Source organism: Gallus gallus, chromosome 8, assembly GCF_016699485.2.
Source record: "Gallus gallus isolate bGalGal1 chromosome 8, bGalGal1.mat.broiler.GRCg7b, whole genome shotgun sequence".
NCBI classification, from domain to species: Eukaryota; Metazoa; Chordata; class Aves; order Galliformes; family Phasianidae; genus Gallus; species Gallus gallus.
In genome coordinates, this window is record NC_052539.1 from 15419237 (window position 1) to 15438295 (window position 19059).

The 19059-nt window shown below is 42.3% G+C and overlaps 1 long non-coding RNA gene across 5 annotated transcripts in view; it reads left to right on the plus strand.

Moving 5' to 3' along the window:
• The window catches only part of LOC101750715, a 424944-nt gene that overhangs the window by 392305 nt on the left and 13580 nt on the right, over positions 1-19059 (plus strand). For 4 of the 5 annotated variants that reach the window (XR_005862065.2, XR_005862061.1, XR_005862062.2 and 1 more), the window contains 3 exons: positions 1960-2114; positions 3769-4005; positions 8678-8785. This is a non-coding gene — a long non-coding RNA (uncharacterized LOC101750715). Of the gene's footprint in view, positions 1-1086; positions 1137-1959; positions 2115-3768; positions 4006-8677; positions 8786-19059 lie in introns of those variants that run through there. The other variant, XR_005862064.2, reaches the window with a different exon arrangement.

A 19059-nucleotide genomic window follows, 5' to 3' on the forward strand; every position in this document is an offset into this window, starting at 1 on the left:
GTGATCAGGTCTAGCACTGATCTCATTTAGAGCTTAATCCAAGACCCAAAGTAAAGGGAAAATATTCTCACTGCTTCCAGTTGGCATCTGGTCAGTCTTGCACGGTGGTTTTACTTAAATGTATAAACAGTTCTGAGCTTCTCCCAGGAAAAAAAAAAAAAAAAGAGATGTAAATGATAAGAAATGGGAGTGTGTACACTCAACTTTCCACCCTCCTGCTACTTGCAGCTGATGGGACCAGTACTTTGGCTTGGCAAAGGCTTCTTAATTTATCTGCCCTTTCTGCAGGATTAACTGGTTTAAAAAAAAAAAAAAAAAGTGCACACTTTGACCCTCTTTATTGCTGCATCTGGGCAGCTCACCACAGTTGTACTCTCTTTTACTGCATGAGATTTACTTGTGTCCCTGGCCTGTTGTGATAATCCTCTGAATGTCATTGTTTTGAAGGTTTTGTTCTTCCCAAAAACTCTTCTTCCCAAAAACAAAAAAGGCAAATAGGGTTGCTTCATATTAAAAGTAAATTGTGTGTGTCACTATAATGAATGGGGATATGCAGAGTAATGATTGAATTTAACAGGAAATTGGAATGTTTGATTTTCCACAAGTCCAGTTTACGTTATTTGAACTCCTAGCATTGCTAGGTGAACCTCACCCCACGCTGAGGGCCAGCCTAAGGCCTAGTTATCACTTACATGCAATTTAAACTGTCTTCAGAATAAGACTGAAGTGGTGCATAAGCCTCACACTGTCTTTCTGTGCAGGAATTTAAAAAGAACTTGATTTGGAAAACACTAGGAAAAAATACTGACGTTTTGCACATCAGAAAAAGCTAATTAGAAATGCTTTTCTTTTATAACAAATAAGCCAAGCATATTGACATTAATTATAAGAAATACTCAGGGTTTGGAATAATCTGTTGAAGAGCACAGATGTATACCAAATCCTATGCAAATGAGAGTGTGTTTGCAACTATTCTTCAGGTAACACATTTACTTATAAAAATAAGGTATGTGTTTGGGTTTCTTTTAATCATTAAAAGTCTTTCTCTTGCTCCTTCTCAACATAGTGAGATAGCTGTATCTGTTCAGCACAGCCTTGCATGCGTTCCAGGAGCTCGGAGCAAATTCTTTCCTTACGTGAGTTAGTACTACTCTGTCAGCTTTCCTGGCATTACATCACTGTAACTAGGAGCAGAATTTGTTCTCCTTTGGTAGTAAATTTCCTTTGGTTTCAAAAAAGCTAATGGAATTCATAATTGCATTTATAATTTTCGGTCTGTGTCCCTGAGCTTACTAGTGACAGAAGTATTTAAATAAAATGGTGTGAATGGGATTTGTTATGTTGTCTTCTAGTGCTGGTAGAGACTCCTAATAACATTGGTCGGAAAACTTTGCCTATCGCTTCTTTTACTCCAGCTGGCTGCAACGAAAACTCTTACTTTTGATAGCATTAGTACATGATAGAGTTCTTCTGTGTAAGGGCCATGACAGGCAGACTCAGCTAGCTGAATTGCTCCATCCCATGTGCTCCCATAGCCCTTCCACATTCCCTGTTCCTTTGCTCCTTCCATCTCACATACTGCTTTTATACAGACCATAGACACTTCAATTTCCAGGTGAAATTCTCTTATAGAATCTGACAAATATTTATCTTAAGGATATCTCTTAAGTTTGGTGAGAGAGCTTGAACAGGAGCTGCTCAGTGGTCATTGTAGACTGTCACCTGGCAGGGCTGGGTCTGGACTGGCAAGCTTTGGGCCCCAAATCCTGGAGCCTGCTTCACAATTTTTTAGCCAGCCTATAAATGCCAGAGCTTAGCATATTTACTCCTATAAACACCAGTCCACAAGGCCAAGTGTTGGTAGTAAATACTTAATCTCTCTCATCACCAGTAGATATTGCCAGCACCGGTTCAGGTTCCTTGAATGCTTTGCCTAACAATCCTCTAAATGTTCCACAGGTATTTCCAGGGATACTGGAGTGGCACATGTTCCAGAAAGTTTGAAGTAAAGTGTCTGCTTTCACTGCTCAGGTTCAAGCCCATTAAAGGATTTGAGGAAATCCATTCAGTACTTTGCACAGAGAACAAATGTGAACCGTTCCAATGAGTTGCAGGTACCATTTCAGGCCTCTACAAAGTGGGAGGGGAGGGAAGGGAGGAAATCTTCCTCTAGCTTGAAGATTTTGGTAATGCCAGCAGGTACCAGAAGATCCAGGCAAACTCAAACTAGAGATTGCCTAAGCCTCAAATTGCTGGGAGGTTACACACCACCTGTGAAACAGCAGCCTTTGACCTATTCTTGTATTTCCACTTCTGAGCATTCGCTACCAGTAAGTGTCAAATATAAAATACTGTATTAGTTGGATCTCTGTTCAACCTAGTATGCTTGGTCTTGTTTTTATGTTTACATCATTTCTACTTAAGGTAGAAAGGAGACAGCTTCCATCATACCTGCACATGGATTTTCGTATGGAAAAGCAGCAATTTTTGTTGACTCCGGTCACCTAAGGGAACACCTTTACAAAGGGTCACCTTTGAGACAAGGATTCACTCAATTTGCCAACACAGTAGAAGAAGCACTATAGCATATGCCAGCTCAGAGGTGCATAGGCTTTAGCGATGTCTAAATGCAGAAGAGAGATCAGAGAAATGAGAGTATCAGTTGGTTGTGAAGTTGGAATGAAAGCTGTTACATATAATTTCAGCTGTTGGAGGTGCAGATGTTTCTGTTCATAACTATTCCTTACAGACAGGTGAGCCTTCTAAATACTTGTTTGTATCTGGCCAACATAATAAAACAGGAGGCACTACTTTTGGAGCAATCCTTGTACTTTATTGAATTCCAACTAAAGCAGACTGATTGTTGCTTGGGGACTGGTGGTCGGGAGCATTTTGTTGGATGTGACAGTTTGCAGTACTCACACATCTCTGGCATTAGGGAAAGGTGAGGTGAGGGTGAGGTGCCCCTAAAGGGGCAGCAAAAAAGCAAAGTCATAAATGGAAACTGTCTTCTGTTCTGGCACAAAAGGTTTTTGCTGAAATTTTCCAAATCTGTTGCTGTAACGATCAGCAAATTTTTCAGCCACTCCACAGCTCTGCAAGTTCTTGCAAGGAGAAATCGAGGCCCCAGGGAAAAGAGAAGTCAGGTGGGAGAAGTGAGATGCAGGAGGAAGACAGGCAGGCTCATGGTGGTGGCATGGCAGGCAGCAGGGTGTGCAGCCAAAGGGCACTGCTAGCAGGTGGAAAGAGTGGTTAGGACATACCTGCCAGAGGCCATAAAACTGGTATTGAAGAGGGAGGTGCTAGAGGTTCTTGACAGGGAAGACTACAGCAGAGGAAGAGGGCAGTGGTATTGGTGGAGGACGCAGGGAGGAGCGGAGCCCTTTCTGCAGCCACTCCTGCTCAAGGGCTGAGCAGAGCTATTCCCTCTGGGACTCTGGCATTATGTCCAAAAAGCAGGAGAGAAGCCTAACAGTTACTGTTTAACTGTGGAATTGGTGACTTAAGAACAAAGAAAAAGTCCTTCCACCACCCTGAAAAGAATTGCCTATGTGCTGGCCAAAGTTTTTACCTGGAGCTTTCCTGGAGACTACCTCTGCCCCATGGGTGACATCCCATTCTCTGTTTGAGCCTGGCAGAGCAGTAAGGGTGCCAAGCATCTCAGAGGGAGGGATGGGGGATGCATATTTGTGCCAGATAATTAACAGACTGTTGCAGAAAAAAAAGCCACTGTGAGCCTCCAAGGTAAATGACTCTTCTACCTTGCAGGCTCTGGAGCAGATCAGTATGAGGAATGGTTGCAGGAGCGAAGCAAACTCCAGGAGAGGGACCTGCATGTACCATGCAGCAGAAGCTCCCACAGACACCAGTTTCCCCAGCATGGGCCAGACTGTTGACTTAACTCTGCTGATCTCCCCTCCCTAGTACTCTCCTCCAGCCCTCAACAGCACTTCAGTGGTGTCAACAGCCTTCAGTAGCCTCCAAAAGACCTGCAGCAAAAGAGAGGTATTTGGGATTTGTGGGGGAGGCTGATAGCTATTTCATTTGAGCTCTGCTTTCTCTGTGCATTGAGAGCATTGCTCCTCAGCTCCCTTTAGAGACCATGCCATCCACTGCCCAGGTTGAGCAGCCCAGTGTCCAAGGGAAAGGAGCCTTTTGCTCATCACTGTCATATAAATCAGGCCCAAATCTGAGTCCTTTGAAATGTGAGAAAATGAGAGATTCGATTATCCATATGGATCAATCTGGATCTATTCCAGATTGCTTCATTAATAGCAATCAAAGACATCACTTTAATGGATTTTTTATCCTCAAAATTATGATCATGAGGAATTTGTTCTGGCTATTGATTTTGAAAAGGCTTTTGATTCTCTTCAATAGCCTTAACTTAGTTCAGATTTAGGTAACAGTAGGATTTGCTCTTAAATATGTTAGATAGGTCAATCTCCTTTATTCAAATCCACAGTTATGTTAAACTAATGACCATAGTTTGAAGATGATTTATGTACTGGGGCTTAGGCAGGAGAGTCCTTTTTCTCTGATACTTCTGCTGTTACAGAGCAGCCTTTGTTTTGGGAGAAATCAGTGTTTTTAGGGGGAAAGTCAATGATATTTTCCATTCTGCCCTTATTTGGAGAATATATGTATACACATATATATACGTATATATATATTTTTTTTAATGAAGGTTTTAGATATTATGCTATAAGTCACTGGATGTTCATGTTTCTTCTTTGTTAATTGGGGTAAAACTCTTAAAGCCATTAGGCGATTTAAATGTAGCTCTATTTGAACAATATCCTTTATTGGATCCCCCATTATCCTTTAAACATCTTGGTGTGCAAGGGGATAAAATTAGAAAGAATTTGTTTGCTTTAAATTGCCAGCCTCTGCTTGATAAAACTATTAGCTATTTAGCTAATTGGCCTGCTCTTCCATTATCATTAATTGGCAGAATTGATACAATTAAAATGGAGGCTTTATCTAAAGTGTTTGTGTTTTTTTCCAAGGTATACCCAATCCAGTTCCCAAACATGTTCAGAGAGCCTTACATTCTGCAATTAGTTTTGCTTTCAGGGTTAGAGGTAAATTTACGATTAATTTTGAAACTCCGCAGCTTCTCCTGGAGTCAGCTGGACTGGCTCCTGCTAATTCTATTGTTGTTTTTGGCTGCCCTGGTAGAACATGTTACTTCATGACTTAGACAATTCCCAGCATTAAGCGGTGGCAGCAGCATGTATAGGGCAGTTCAGCCACAAACTGAGCAGAGTCAGGCCCTGAGAGCACCCTGCAGCTTTGCAGAAGGTCAGGGCAAGGCCTACATCTGGGGCTGCGGCCTGCAGGGTGCTAACACCCATTATTCCCTGACCCACCAATGCACTTTAACGTGAACGTAATTTTTAAGCACACATACAGGCCCAGTGATGCCAATTAGCTTACTCATACTAGTAAAGTTAAACAAAGGCTGTGTTTGGTTGGGGCCACAGTAGTTGTCACCTTGTCTGTTAGAGACTTAGGTGAGCTCGTTGCAAAATAGTGCACGTACTTCCGCTTGCACCTTGGTCACGCCCTAGCTGATGCTGCTGTCCAGATCAGCTGGGAGGCACTGGATTTAGAGTAGAGGCTCTACTTCTCCTGCTCTTCCCCTGGAGTCATAGCATCAGGAACCTGCACCCTCTGTTCTTACCCCTGGCAGACACCGCATCTACTTTAGATCACTGGTACCAAGCATGCTTTCACCTCCTAATGCCATGATTCATGCTAGCCATTAGCTTCAAATAAATGAATAGGCCACAAGGCAATTAAAATTAAATAATTCTTCTACCAAGGGAAGGTCTTCTTAAGAAGCAGGGCCTCTATTGCCAGAATTAGTCACCTGGTCTGCTTTCTGCACCAGAGGCTAAGAAAACCAGAGGATGATTAATTGGGCAGGACCAAGAGGATGTTGACCCTCCCATACAGCTAGCCAGTGTGGGCAGTTGCTTATTCACACCATGGGAGCAGTGGCTCCATCACTGATCACCACTACCCCCTCTGCATCATCTCCATCTCAATTTTAGGTAGTCCTGTGGTAGCCCCAAGTTCTTCACCACCCAAGCATGCTCCTATACTGGGACTTCCTTATTTAAAAAGCTGTGTAAAGCTCTGTCACCCACAAAATAAGCCATTTAAAGCTGCTTACAAAAAATTGTACATAAAATATAAAATTTTTCTACTCAAAATACTTAAAAATGTTTTATCTGTAAGATATATGCAAATATAATTGTACAGAATTATAGCTAAGATAAATCAGATCCATTCTCATAGGCATGACCCAGTGCTCACATAACAAGTAGGAACACTGGAGCAACCTTGATAGAATACAGCCCAGCTTAATTCACTGAAGTCATTGTAGTTTTTAGAATATACTACTCATTTCATGAAGCACGTCATGTTTCATGGGTTAATCCTGATTTACTTGTGATGCTTTGCCTTTGGGTATTACCTGAATTATTCTGCCCATCTCTTCTCCGTTCATTCTGTCTATCACAAATATCATTCTACATAGATTTCACTCATACACTTATTTGTTATTAAATTATGCATCCCTTTAAGGAGATAGCCACATCAAGTAACACAATACTCCATGGCACACCAAGAGGCATTGTTTACTTTTACATTAAAAGGCATGAACGTGGAACACACAGTTTATAGGATACTATAAAGGATTTTTGACCTTAAAACTGAGTCAGTCCAGCTAAGTTCAGTGACTGGTGGAATTTAAACATAGTGGGTAATAACCTAGGTCACAACCATATGATAGCTTTCAACTTGGCCCATACTGACCACCTCAGCCATGCATCTTAGCACTGAGTGGCATTTGTTGTACCTCACCAAGGGGCCACCTTCTGCTGCCTCAGGGGCAATGTAGCAAGGCCTGAAGCTGAACAGTTGCTGCAGGTCTTGGGACACTCCTAGCGAAAAAGAGAGCATGTGAGCCTCTGGAACTAACAACCTGGCATGTCTCCTGAGCACTAAATTTGCTGTAAGTCACCCTGGGCTGAAGGGTCAGAGCTGTTGCAGCTCTACCAGGAGGAACATGCCCCCACCGGTGCCATTGGAAGCCTCACACTGCCATTGCCACTGAACCCTGTGGTTCGGTTAAAAAGGAGTCTCTATCATAAGAAACTAAAAGACAACCGTGCTAAGTGTACCAATTCTGTGCTGATTTTACTCCTGGAATAACTGCAGTAAATAATCAACTTACACTGGTGTAAAACTCATGAAAGAGGTCGGAATCAAGCCCCGTGGGAACAGTCAGAGGAGCTGCACTGCAGCAGCTAGTCCTCCATGAACAAGATTTAAGGTGTGTTAGGACCAAACCCTCCTTGGAGCAAGCAGTGCTGCTTATTTGATTCCATCAACTGTGAATTTGGTTTATGGTCACCAGGGCAAGAAGAGTCCAGAAAAAGGGACATTCCTGGGCTGAAACATTACTGTGGCATAGCAACACCTTTCCTCGGTTTGAAAGTAGAGATATAACTCTGAATGTCATTAACTAAGACAATAATAAATTAATACAATAGCCAAGTAATAGCTCTGTAATGCTTTCATGTATGAATTGGAATGTGAATACTGAGATTTTCATTTCATGGTTGAAAAATACATGAGTTGACCCAAATATTAATTTCTGCATTTCAATCATTTACATATTATGGGTCAATAATCATTTCTTGCACAAATGACTTTTCAAATGAGAAGCAGTATATTGTAATGGTCTATCGTATTTACAAACATCTCATTGTTTTCCCAACTTAGCACTTAGTATTTAACATATACTGGACTGGATACTGTTTGCCAAATACAATACAAAAAGGACTCATGTAAAATGCAGAGACTATTTTCTCTTACTATTATCCATAATTTATAATGTTCATAAACCATGGAGTTGTGTGCCTGAGCCCCCACTTTGGGCCAGGCATGATTTTTCTGCAGTGGTTCAGGAGACCTGATAAGCCTCTCTGTTCTTTCTTGACCTTAAAAATCTCACCCCTTTGAGGAGCCCTCTGAAGATTCAGCCCTGTCAGAAGGGTTAATCGTGGGGATTTTGAGGTTTAGTACATCCCAAGGTTTTTTTTACAGCGTGCAATGACATCCAACAAAATGCCTAGGGTGTCTTTTTTCAATTACTTTACAAAGCTGGAATAATATAAATAACCTTGCTTTTTCCTTACTGGTATTGAACTTAGTCCATCATTTCAGGCTGTTCATTGTTTCCTCATATTCCACCCCTTTATTAGCCAACATATCCCAGCAGAAACCTTGTGTTTTGGAGTAAATAGTGTTCAAGTCCTGAATTAATCAGGGACTGGTGCAGCATATATTCACTGCCCAGCAAGATGAATTTACACATCTGCCTTTTCCCCTAATTATAATTCCAGAGGTTGAATGTCAACAGCATATGGGTATATCCTCATAGAGGCATGCAAACACACACACACAGGCACACACTGTACATTAATCTCTCTTGGCTTATCCGTTGCTGTCTTTAATTTGTATACTTCAAAATTGAGTGGTGAGGTCATTTATTAGACTGTTTTTGTGAGTTTTATGTAGTGATAAGAAAGCAGTAACATGCAATTTGTTTTTATAGAACTCACTTCTGTAAGTATGATCTAATATTTCCTTTCTTTAACAGAACAGTGAGGAAGAAGAGCCTGCAGAGGTAACTAAGAGTTAACTGGCTACATTTCAGCTGTCACCATTGTCTTACATCTACAGAGAGAGTGGGGAGAGCCAAGGAGATGTAAGTACAGCAGGCCACTGGGAAAAAGAAAACGTTTATAAGTAGAAATTTCTCCTCAGAAGCCTCAGAGCAAATCTTTCCAGTTTGTCTTGATTTTTCTTCCCCTATTTTTTAAACACAATGTGTGGTGGAAATGATTGTTATTATCCAAAGGACCTTACTTGCTGGCTCGCTGCATCTCTGTTTATGAAATGCCATAACAAAAGTGAGCTCACGCTTGTGTGCTTCCAATGCGTGATGTTCCTGTGTGCCAGATGGGCACTTTCATGACTGTATGAGCGTGGATTATTTCATTTCCTACATCTGGGACTCCAAATGGCTGCACAGAATGCCACAGGAGAGAGGCACAGATCTTCAGCTGGGGAAGCCTACCTTCACAAGGGAACTGGCTACATCAGAGGGGATGAGGCAGAGAAGCCCCGAGTGATATCTGAAAGTTCACATAAACCAGGGCCATAAGGGAAACCTTTAGAACCAGGAACAAGACAAAAATAAACAATAACTAATGCTGGATGTCAGCTGCAGAGTTGGGGGAGGGAAAATAAACCATAAGCAGTTTCTTGCCTGGCCACAGAAGATGTGTTTGGAATGCTGTTTTGTGTTTCAGCACAGAAACTCTGCTGTGACCTTCAGCTATTGCTGGGTATTACAAGTTCTACGGATAGCCAGAGAGAAATATCCCAAGGAGAGCTGGCATATACTGTGCCATCTCACTTAATGTTGACTGCATATTGCTCACAGTCCATTCCAGAGCTGTGACTGGCCAGCCTTATGAAAGCACTGCAGAATCCTACAGGAATAGTCAGAAAGACTACCGTTTATCATAACGCTATTGCAGGATTTGGGATAATTACTTATTTTTTTGTAGGATAAAAGAATGAATTTTTTTTTTTTTCAATCCCAGAATAATGAGAGCAGATCTGCAGTATAGTGAGGACCTGGCCTGCTACACTGCTGTGGTGCGTGTTGCATTTCAGAGCCAGCACTTACCAGAGATGGTAAGAAGAGACAGAATAAGCTGTCCTATATGTTTGATTGAATTAACTGTAGTGGGAAAAAAATATACGGTTAACCCAGTGACTTCCTTAAGATGAAAGAGAACAAGCCCCCAAAGAAAGAACAAATGGAAAAAATAACGAACAAAAGAAAATAAGAGCCTGTGACACAAAGTAAGAAAAATAAACAGCAGTTGACTTAACTGTTTTGCATAAGATATTTACAAACCACAGCATATTACTGTTTGCTTTATGCATTTTCACATCCTGCTCAGTTTAAAGCAGTAATTTTCTGCAAGGACAACAGAGGGAAAAAAAAATGCTTTACACTGCTTATATTAATTACTTTTTTTCATTACCCGTCATGTTTTCTACAGGCTTGTGTATTATTACTGTAAAATGTAATGAAACAGAAAAAGAAAAAAAGAATGGACTTCTGGGAAATTTTCCAATTCTTGAAATGCGATGTTAATTGAGAGCTATTTTTAGGTCATCGCAGATAGAGCTGAACCCATTGCCATCAGTGCACACAAAGGGAATTGCCCAGGTGCAACACAAACTGGGTGAGGGTATCGGTTTCTACTGATGGAGAAGAAGGGAGAGAAACTATCTCCCCAGAGGGATGGGTCTTGCTGGGTTTCGGGCAGCTTCTATTTCTCAACATTAAGTTCTCAAAGCACAAAATGAAAAGAAGGGGTATGGAGCCGGCGTGGGTCCAGGACCTGCCGTAACCGTAGGTACCCCAGAAAGAGACCCAGTGGCAGGAGGGCAGAGCAAATGAAAATGAGAAGCTCTCTCTGCTTCGGTGGCTGACTTCCAGTTCTGGCATGGAGGGCATAAAATCAGCATAAAAATCAGTCCCCCAGAATGTATCAGAAACGTGATCCCTTTAATTTATAGATCTCCTAAAAGGCTGCCAAAAATCAATTATTTTAATTTGTATATAGCACAGCCATGCACTGATTCAAGTTCTTTTGAAGTATTTTTAAACAGCCATTGCACAAAGCCACCCTCTTTCCCATATGCAAAAAATGAATTGAAAACCACAATCTCTCGCAGTCACTTTGATCGCGAGAAAAGACACACAGGACTCTGCAAGCAAATCTGAGGCCCCCTGCTAAGTCCTTTAACTGGTACCTTTACTATTAGTCCCAAGAATCAGCTCTCCCTGTATTATCTGCCTCTTTTTCCCGAAGAGTGCAGGGAAGGTGTGTGAGCCAATAACAGCTTGTGAAGACCAGAGGAAATACTTGTGGGTGGGTGGAGGTTCCCTTTGAAACTGGAGAAGTGGAAAATCTTTGGTGTGCACTTAGTAAGGCTGAAATGAAAGGGGAAAGAGCATCCCATGTGGGGGAAGCCACCCTTATCTCCACAAAGCTGTTTGTTCCGTGCGTTACACAGCACTGCTATAAAAGCAAGAGCCTAACACACACTTTCTTTCTTTCTTTTTTCTCAGCAGCCATCCTCAGGTGCCAGGTAGCATGTTTTGGAAAAACTGAGAATACCCTGAACAATTTTCTACCCACTTTTGCCCCCTTTGTGTAACAGACTCAAAATGAAGCCATGACCAAATGGTCAATAACCAAGAATGTACCTATAGTGGTTCTGTTTGCTTTGATGCTACTGCACTTCTAGTAACCAGCCCGTAGGTACAGGAGACACCTCTCTGCCCATATTGGCCCAGATCAGCAAAAGGCATTTTAAGGTGGATCCTAAACAAAGGCACTTAAGCATTCGAATTCCTGGGATTCTGGTCCTTTTTCCCTGGAAAAAATAGCTTACTTCTTGTCCTCTTTTTTTTTTTTTTTTTAATTCACTACAAGTTTCTTTGCTTTTTTGTGGTTGTCAGCCAGCTCACCAAGTCCATCTCTTTTACAATCTCAACTCAAGAATCTGAAGTATGCCCAAGGGCAACGTGGAGTAGCAGGCATCAGTTCACCCCTGGGTCTGGCAACACGGCTCACCTTGACCTGTGCAGCAGCATGGGCCACAGCTATTTGTCATGAACTTGTCCCTGTTTCTTGCCTATCTTCAAATCTCTGTCCTGCCCAGCTATAAGTTATGATTTATCAAAAAATACTACCTCAGTGCACTCCAGGTGTGTTTCTCCCACAACATGTTTGAATGGTATCGAAATGTTATGGATTTGCCTGGAAAAGTTTAGATAGATAAAAGAAAAAAAGCATGAAGCAAAGCAAAACACAAACAGAAGAGTTTGTTTGCAGCCCAAACATCTCTAGTGCTAAAACAGAAGTGATAAATCATAAATATAAGCCAACATGATTTTCTCTTATCTGACACACTGAATTAAGACTGTTGAGCTTAAACACTTAGAGCAGAATTGACAAACATTTCCTTTTAGAAATGCTGCATCAAAACTACTAACTTTTATAGCGAGAAACCATTTTAGAGCCAAGGCAAGGCGTGTGCATTAGCACACACTGCTGCTCACCCACACAGAAGGCAAGTGAACTCTGATACTCTATTTGCAAATCAAGAAAGAAGTTCCTATTGACTATGCTTGTCCTGCCTCCAGTGGCGGTGCCAGCATTTGGACTTCATTTTGCCAAGCCAAGGCGGCTCCAGTTAGTTGTAGCCTCACCTTAGCTCATTATTGGCTTGTCAGCACTATATACTTCATCAAGTCTGACAGCTAACCCCATACTTTTGTATCTCTGCATGGCAGGCTCCTTTTTGCATTTAAACTTGAGTTATTCCCCTTTGCTAGAAAAATTGATCTGAATCTGTAGCTCTCTGATTGAAAGTCACATTTTTTTCCACAAAGAGTTCAGCTTTGTTCTTTCATAAGGCTTCAGTTCTCTTCAGCATCCCAACTTGCTTTCCTTGTAGGCAGTGGTCCAGAAATGGTAGGGCTCCTTTACAGGCTCCAGCAGGTAGATTTTCTCGTAGTGAGATGATAGGAACAGTTGTTGGAGGGTGTGGAAGGAGTAGTGGGACCCATGAGATTACAAAGCCTCCTGGAGCAGGGGCAGTTTGACACAAGCCAGCTATGTCCTAGAACACTGCCCCTAGCACCATGGCTCCCACATGAGTCAGCCCCTCAACACTCAAGGTGCTGGAGAAAGGGCAGTAAGTTAGTTTATTCCAAGTCAAACCCATGGTGTAAATAAGGAAGTCAGTATTCAAATGGCAATTCAGACTTGAGATAATGTCCTAAGATACATGTAGTCACTTATGTCCATGGGAGTATTGCCATAACTTTCACTTGAATGAGGATTTCATCTCTAGGAGCTTTCATTTTTTCTAGTTGATTAGCTGGCACCTGTCCTCTGTTGAAAAAGGGTAGCACGCACCTGAAAAATTACAGTAATAAGCTAGCTGAGGAGGCTTTGCAGGATGGACCCATGGAGACTGCAGGCATTTGACTGGATCAATAGGTGGGATTTCCTCAGAGAAAGGGAATTCAAATGTCACTTTGAAAATTTCACTCCAGTGTTTTCATTTTTTGTTTCAGCTGTGTTGGGAATGGCCTGCAGATTTAAACTCTGACTCAGAGTAGGAGAAATGAGGGTCCATTAATTCTTATGAAAAAAAAAAAAGTGCCATTTCAGGCCATAGCCCTAATGTAAATGAATTTGGCATGTTCCAGAGTAGACCATAACTTCCATTATGAAATCAATGGATATAATTTAAGCTTTGATCTGACAAGGCCTCAAAGTTGCAGAGCACACACTAAATGTTTATTAGTGTTTAGAGGGTCAGATAGTGGCTGCAGCACAGAGCTTTCATAAAGTTTTGTTGTCTCCCAGGAAGCAACAGGCCACAGTTCTTAAACAAGTTTCAGGAACTGATCTGTACTCAGAAATGCTCTAGTATCAGTGGAAATTTGCCTCTAATTTATCTGACAGTCCCATCTTTCTGACCTGTGTTGAGGACCATGAGCATTTCACGCAGGTCTACTATGTAAACTTTGCTCCTTTGCGTAGATAGAGGGCAAAAAGTAAAAGAAATATGTTACGGACTCCAGCTGACAGAAATATCCCATAAGAGATTATGTGCTAGCCAGGATGTGTAAGGATGTCATTGGTATGCTTCAGATGCAGAACCCAACTAAGATGGGGAAGTAATGTTCACTTTGAAGTTGTTGCAGATGCAAAGCTCCCCACTGTTCCTCCCAGCCTCCATGTGTGTCCAGCCAGAGGGTCTGTGCCAGTCTCCTGCAGGAGAAACCCTGCCAGGCAGTACAGCCTGCCTGGCCTCACAGGATTTGGCTGCCTCAGCACTGGTGCCCAGCTTCTTCTATACCCAGGAGCACCGGGATGCTGAACTGAGTGTCCATACTCACACACAAACCTTTAAAAAAGGTTTCAAAAAGGCAGGGCTGGCCCACGGCCTCTATGATTTGCTTCAGTAGGTCACACCTTAACCCCGTTATTTTCCTCAAATTTTCCTAACTGTAACCTTCCCGGGTATCATCAGCATAGACCTCACCTCCCAGGTAACCTCTCAAACCCAAGCATATCCTTCTTTAAACACTGAGATTGGGATGAAAAATACCACGCTTAAACGGTGCCCTTTGGAATGGAGCACTGTGCATAAAGAGGCCTGCCAGATTCCCATCAAAAGGGTTAGCTGAGACAGGGGGGCTGGAAACACTGTCTGCAGCCAATTTCTTTTTTTTTCTATTCGTTAATCCACTTTGTCCAAACAATAAGAACATTTGGTGCATTTACCTCTAAATATGTCAAATGCTCCTTTAGGAAAGAACTTCCAAAGACCTAAAATCATCTTTTAAGATCAAATTCATTTCCTGAGCTCAAAATTGTTCTTCTTGACACAAATAAACAGACACACACTTGCAGACTTCATCTGCGCTGTAGTAATTGTCCTGGGATAGCACAGTGCTGTCTGTGCAGCCCTGCTGCAAAGCATGGCTTTCTGATACCAAAAGAGCACTGCAAATATTAACATGTTGTTGAGTGTGAGGGAATTAAAAAAAGGTGGGGGGGGGGGGGGAGAAAGAAAGAATGATTATCCCATAATATAACGGATCTAAAAAGAAATTGGCTTCATTTTCACCTATTGCAGACCAGTGGAGGTAAAACAACTTTTAATTAGTGCAACAGGACAATAGGAATGAAATTGGCTTGGCCACAAGATTTTTGCAGGATGACACTGATGGTATTACTATCCAACTTCAAAGATTTGGAAAGATGTGGCTGCTAACACTGGAGAATAGAAACCTGTTTTTCATCAACTAGGCTGGCCTGACAAATTAAGTCTGTGGAGTCATTAGATTAAGATAAGAGCTTATCTCCTAGACTGACATTTATTCAGAGGTTTTTATGCTGCTCAGCTAGTAATTAGTGTAGTTGAATTTTTAACACTGCTTTGTCCAGTCATTTGACAAATTTGAAATATATACATCTTTGATTTAAAAAAAAAAAAAAAAAAGCTGAAATCCAATAGCACAGAATTATTAGCTTGGAAAGGTTTTAATTTCTAGAAAAGTTGAGATGGCGTTAAAAAATTTCAAGCAAGTCAGAAGTTCTTTTGCTTTTAACTCATTTCCATACACGCATTGAGAGGCCCCTTAAACTAAATTTGTAGGCACTAAGCAGCAGATATCTCCAGCAAATCTGCAATTTCTTTCATGCCCATCCATTTTGTAATTCTGCTGCTTTACAGGAGCAGGAATCCAGCGGAGGCTGCACTCCTGCTCATTAATGCTTGTCTGCCTCCTTCCGCACTCTGGTTGGGATTTCTTGGGGGGAGTTTCAAAAGGATTCTTCTCTCATATGGCTGATATCACAGGATAGCGTTTATTTTTCCTGTCCTGATTTTCTTGTACTAACAGATGGATTGTTCCTGAGCAAACAAATGCATTACTTCTGGACACGTGTTTTAACATTGCTTTAGACTAGCAAATCTCTTTCTTTTTTTTTTTTTTTTTTTTTTTCCCAAACATTTCATTTTGAGTAACCAAAGATCAGAATTAGAATAATAATTAGTGATGAAACGAGTGAGGATTTCTTTATGAACTTTGGCTTTTTTTTTTTCTGCAGTTATGTCCCATTACTACTGTTACTACATTTATTTTGTCCAAAGTGCAACCATCTCAGCATCTGTCGTTGTATCTGGTAGAAATACACAGGCAAGGAGAGCTCACAGTGGTAAATTATGGTTCATCCATCCAACCACTTAATTCCTATGATTGCTGGTTTTCACAAAAAAAAATAAAATAAGACTGAAATTCAGGGCAGTTGGCCACACCACACCGCCTCTGAGTGCAGCGGTGGCATCGGAGCAGGGCACGAATGCTGAGGCCACCTGGAGCAGAGGCTGTGTGCCAGCACTTCATGGCTGCTTCCGTGGCTTTGGATTTTTCTGATGTTTACATGACTCCCCACGGCACAAGAGAAGTTAAGCACCTGGTAAGCACCTCGGCTCTTCCATCCTACAGCGGTTGGAGGATGCAGGGATCATGGGCATGCTCAGTCAGGAGTGAAGTCCTGCTGCCCTCCAGTTCCTGAGCCAGAAGGTTGGAAGGGACCTTTAAAGATTATCTAGTTGAGAATGATGTGGCAACGCTCATCAATCTGAACCACTTGCGTCAGTCCTCAGAGAAACTCCAAGTGCTGCTTTTCCCCTCTCTGAGTTCCAGCTGTTGCTGCTGCCTTTGCTGTCTCCCAGCTCAAAAATCCCTCCAAACTGCTGAAGTGCAACTCACTTTGTGCAAACAGCACAAAAGTGGAGCCTGGACCTGACCCTCAGGTATCTGTGAAAGTCTAAATTCTGATTTCTCCAAGAAGGATCAGGGACTGAGCTGAGAGAGGAGAGATTTCAGTTCAAGCAACCTGGGGTCTGTGGCAGCATCATCACTGTTTCCCTGGGCTGGTTTCCCCTGCTGAGCTGTGCATCACTACACAGCCTGGATGATGTCAGTGCTGCCCAAGCAAGCTTCAGTTTGGCTGCTGGATAAAGGGGAGAGTTGTCATCACCACACAGACAGAAAACCAAAGAAAGCCTGTGTCTTCAAGCTAAAAAGCCAGCTAAAATGAAGGCATAAGCATCTCCTTTTGATGAACTGTGGAGACAACAGCACACAGGCTTCTTGGTGTTGTCTGTCCATCGGCAGCACTGGCTGGTGAGGCAGTTCCCCATCCCCAGATCTGTGTCAGACACCTCAGCCTGCCACTCATCTGTGCGGTTTTGGTTCATGGACTTTTGCCATTCTCCTGCACTTCCATGAGCAATGCCACTGTCTCACACCTGCACCTCGGGTCAGTTGTTTAAAGACAGCTGCTGTTTGATGGCACATGCTAAATGAATTACTGTCCTCAGTTATTGCCTGCGAGTCTGGAGAATGAGACCTTTGCTGGCCCCACACAGGAGGCCAAGGGCTAGCAGAAGCACAGGCAAAGGAAAAGTCCCACTGGGTCAAGGGAAGGGGCATGGCAGACTAATGAACTCCATTACCCCAAGGAGAACTTTGTTCAACTTCTCATGCCAGAAAGGACTGCCCGGACTGGCAAGTAAATCTCCCTGAAGATAGAAGAAATAGAGGTTAGAGCACCATATTTATCTCAAGCTACTTAGCAAATAGTGTGATTCTGCAAAACAGAATTGGAGTTTCAGCAGAAGGAAGGTGTCACTGAGCGGTAATAATGGCACAGCCACATTTTGCTCTGCCTCTGTTGGCTACAACCTGCTCTTAGGTGGAAGACTGCTCTTCAGCATTTGGCCCAGGTCATACAGGTCATACAACATCTCAAGTTTCTAGTGTTCCTAAGCAAGTTCTAAGATGAGACAAAATGGCAATTACTTTTGTTAACTGGCAAATAAGTAGTCAGTACCACCAGAAATTGCTGCCCCTTACTTAGACATTGCTCTAGTTGTGTTTTGATGGCTTTTGGCTTCGAAGCTTGGCACGAGAGATAGCCATGTCCCAGAAAAATATGCTTGCCCTTTTCAACCAGATTCCTTAGGCTCAGGTTTGCCCCCAGTAAATGTTTCACAGTGCCATAAATTATGCAGTGAGTTCCACACAAACACCCTCTACTCTCTGAAATGAAGGTGAACACTCGGTAGCACGAATACGCGATGTAGCCATCCAGCTGTTTGTGTTTCCCCCAGGCATTCAATACTTCCCACAAATAACTACACTTTGCACTTCTATAACATACATCCTGAGACCCCACAGGGCACCAAAAGATGGAGTAAATGCCTCTATTTCTATGTTATAGGTGCTTAGCACTTCTGAAATGCAAGCTCAAAGCAGGGCTTGTTGAACATCCGAAGCATGGAGAAACCGTTCTGGAAAGCTGATGGAAAAGATTTGCTCAAGTATTGGTGGTCAGTCGGTGGGCAGTGGTTGGTGCAGCTGTTGGAGGGGGGTTCCCTCACTGCAGGGAAGTCTCTCTCCAAAAGCCTGAGCTTTCCCCCATTTTAATTTTGCGTGGTATGGTATTTATTAAGCACTTTGCCATGATGTGCCATTGCTAGTGTGCCAAATCCCGAGCAAATCACATCCTCTGTTCTTCTGTTGCAGATTTGTGAGATAATCTATTATAGATTAATCTTTTCAGTCTTATGGTGCAATGTCAAAAATAAATTGGGGTTATGAAGCTGGAGGGGAGCCACTGGGGCAGGGGGGAGGGAGGGCGTGTTCTCATTGTTGCTCCTTATTTGACTTTGAAAGCATTGTCACAGTGAGATTTTTGGAGCTGATTGTTACCCCGCGGAATCCAAAACACGAGGTAAAAATGTGGCAGACTAAGTTTTTATCTCCACAGATATCAGCTCGGTGTTGAACTGTGGATGATTTTCATGCTATTTCATTCCCTCTCCTCACAACATGAAATATATCTGGGCTGATCCATTACAACTCTTTAGAATAATAGATGGCGGAAAAATAAATAGAATAAAATAAAAGCCAACCCATTTCAAGGACTGAATGTCTGCTGGAGATGGAGGTATCCAACCCAGAAAAATAATACAGGCCAGGAATACAGCCAAATATACTGTATGAAAATATTCATTTGCATCATTTTAAATATTCTCTAACATTTTACAAACTCCCCAATGTCAGACAGTGGGTAATTTGCCTAGTGCCACAGTTCCTCCTTACACTTCGCAATGAATCACAGAAGGTCCCTGGTGTCTAAACCAGAGCAGGGGTCAGTGCACAGGGAGAGCCAACTGTCCCGTGCAGTTCTGGGGTCTCCTCTGCAAGTCAGAAGAACCAAAATCCTCTCCGAATCAGGTATGAGTTGGGAAATGAGACATTTAGTTTCACCTGCACAGCTATGAACCATC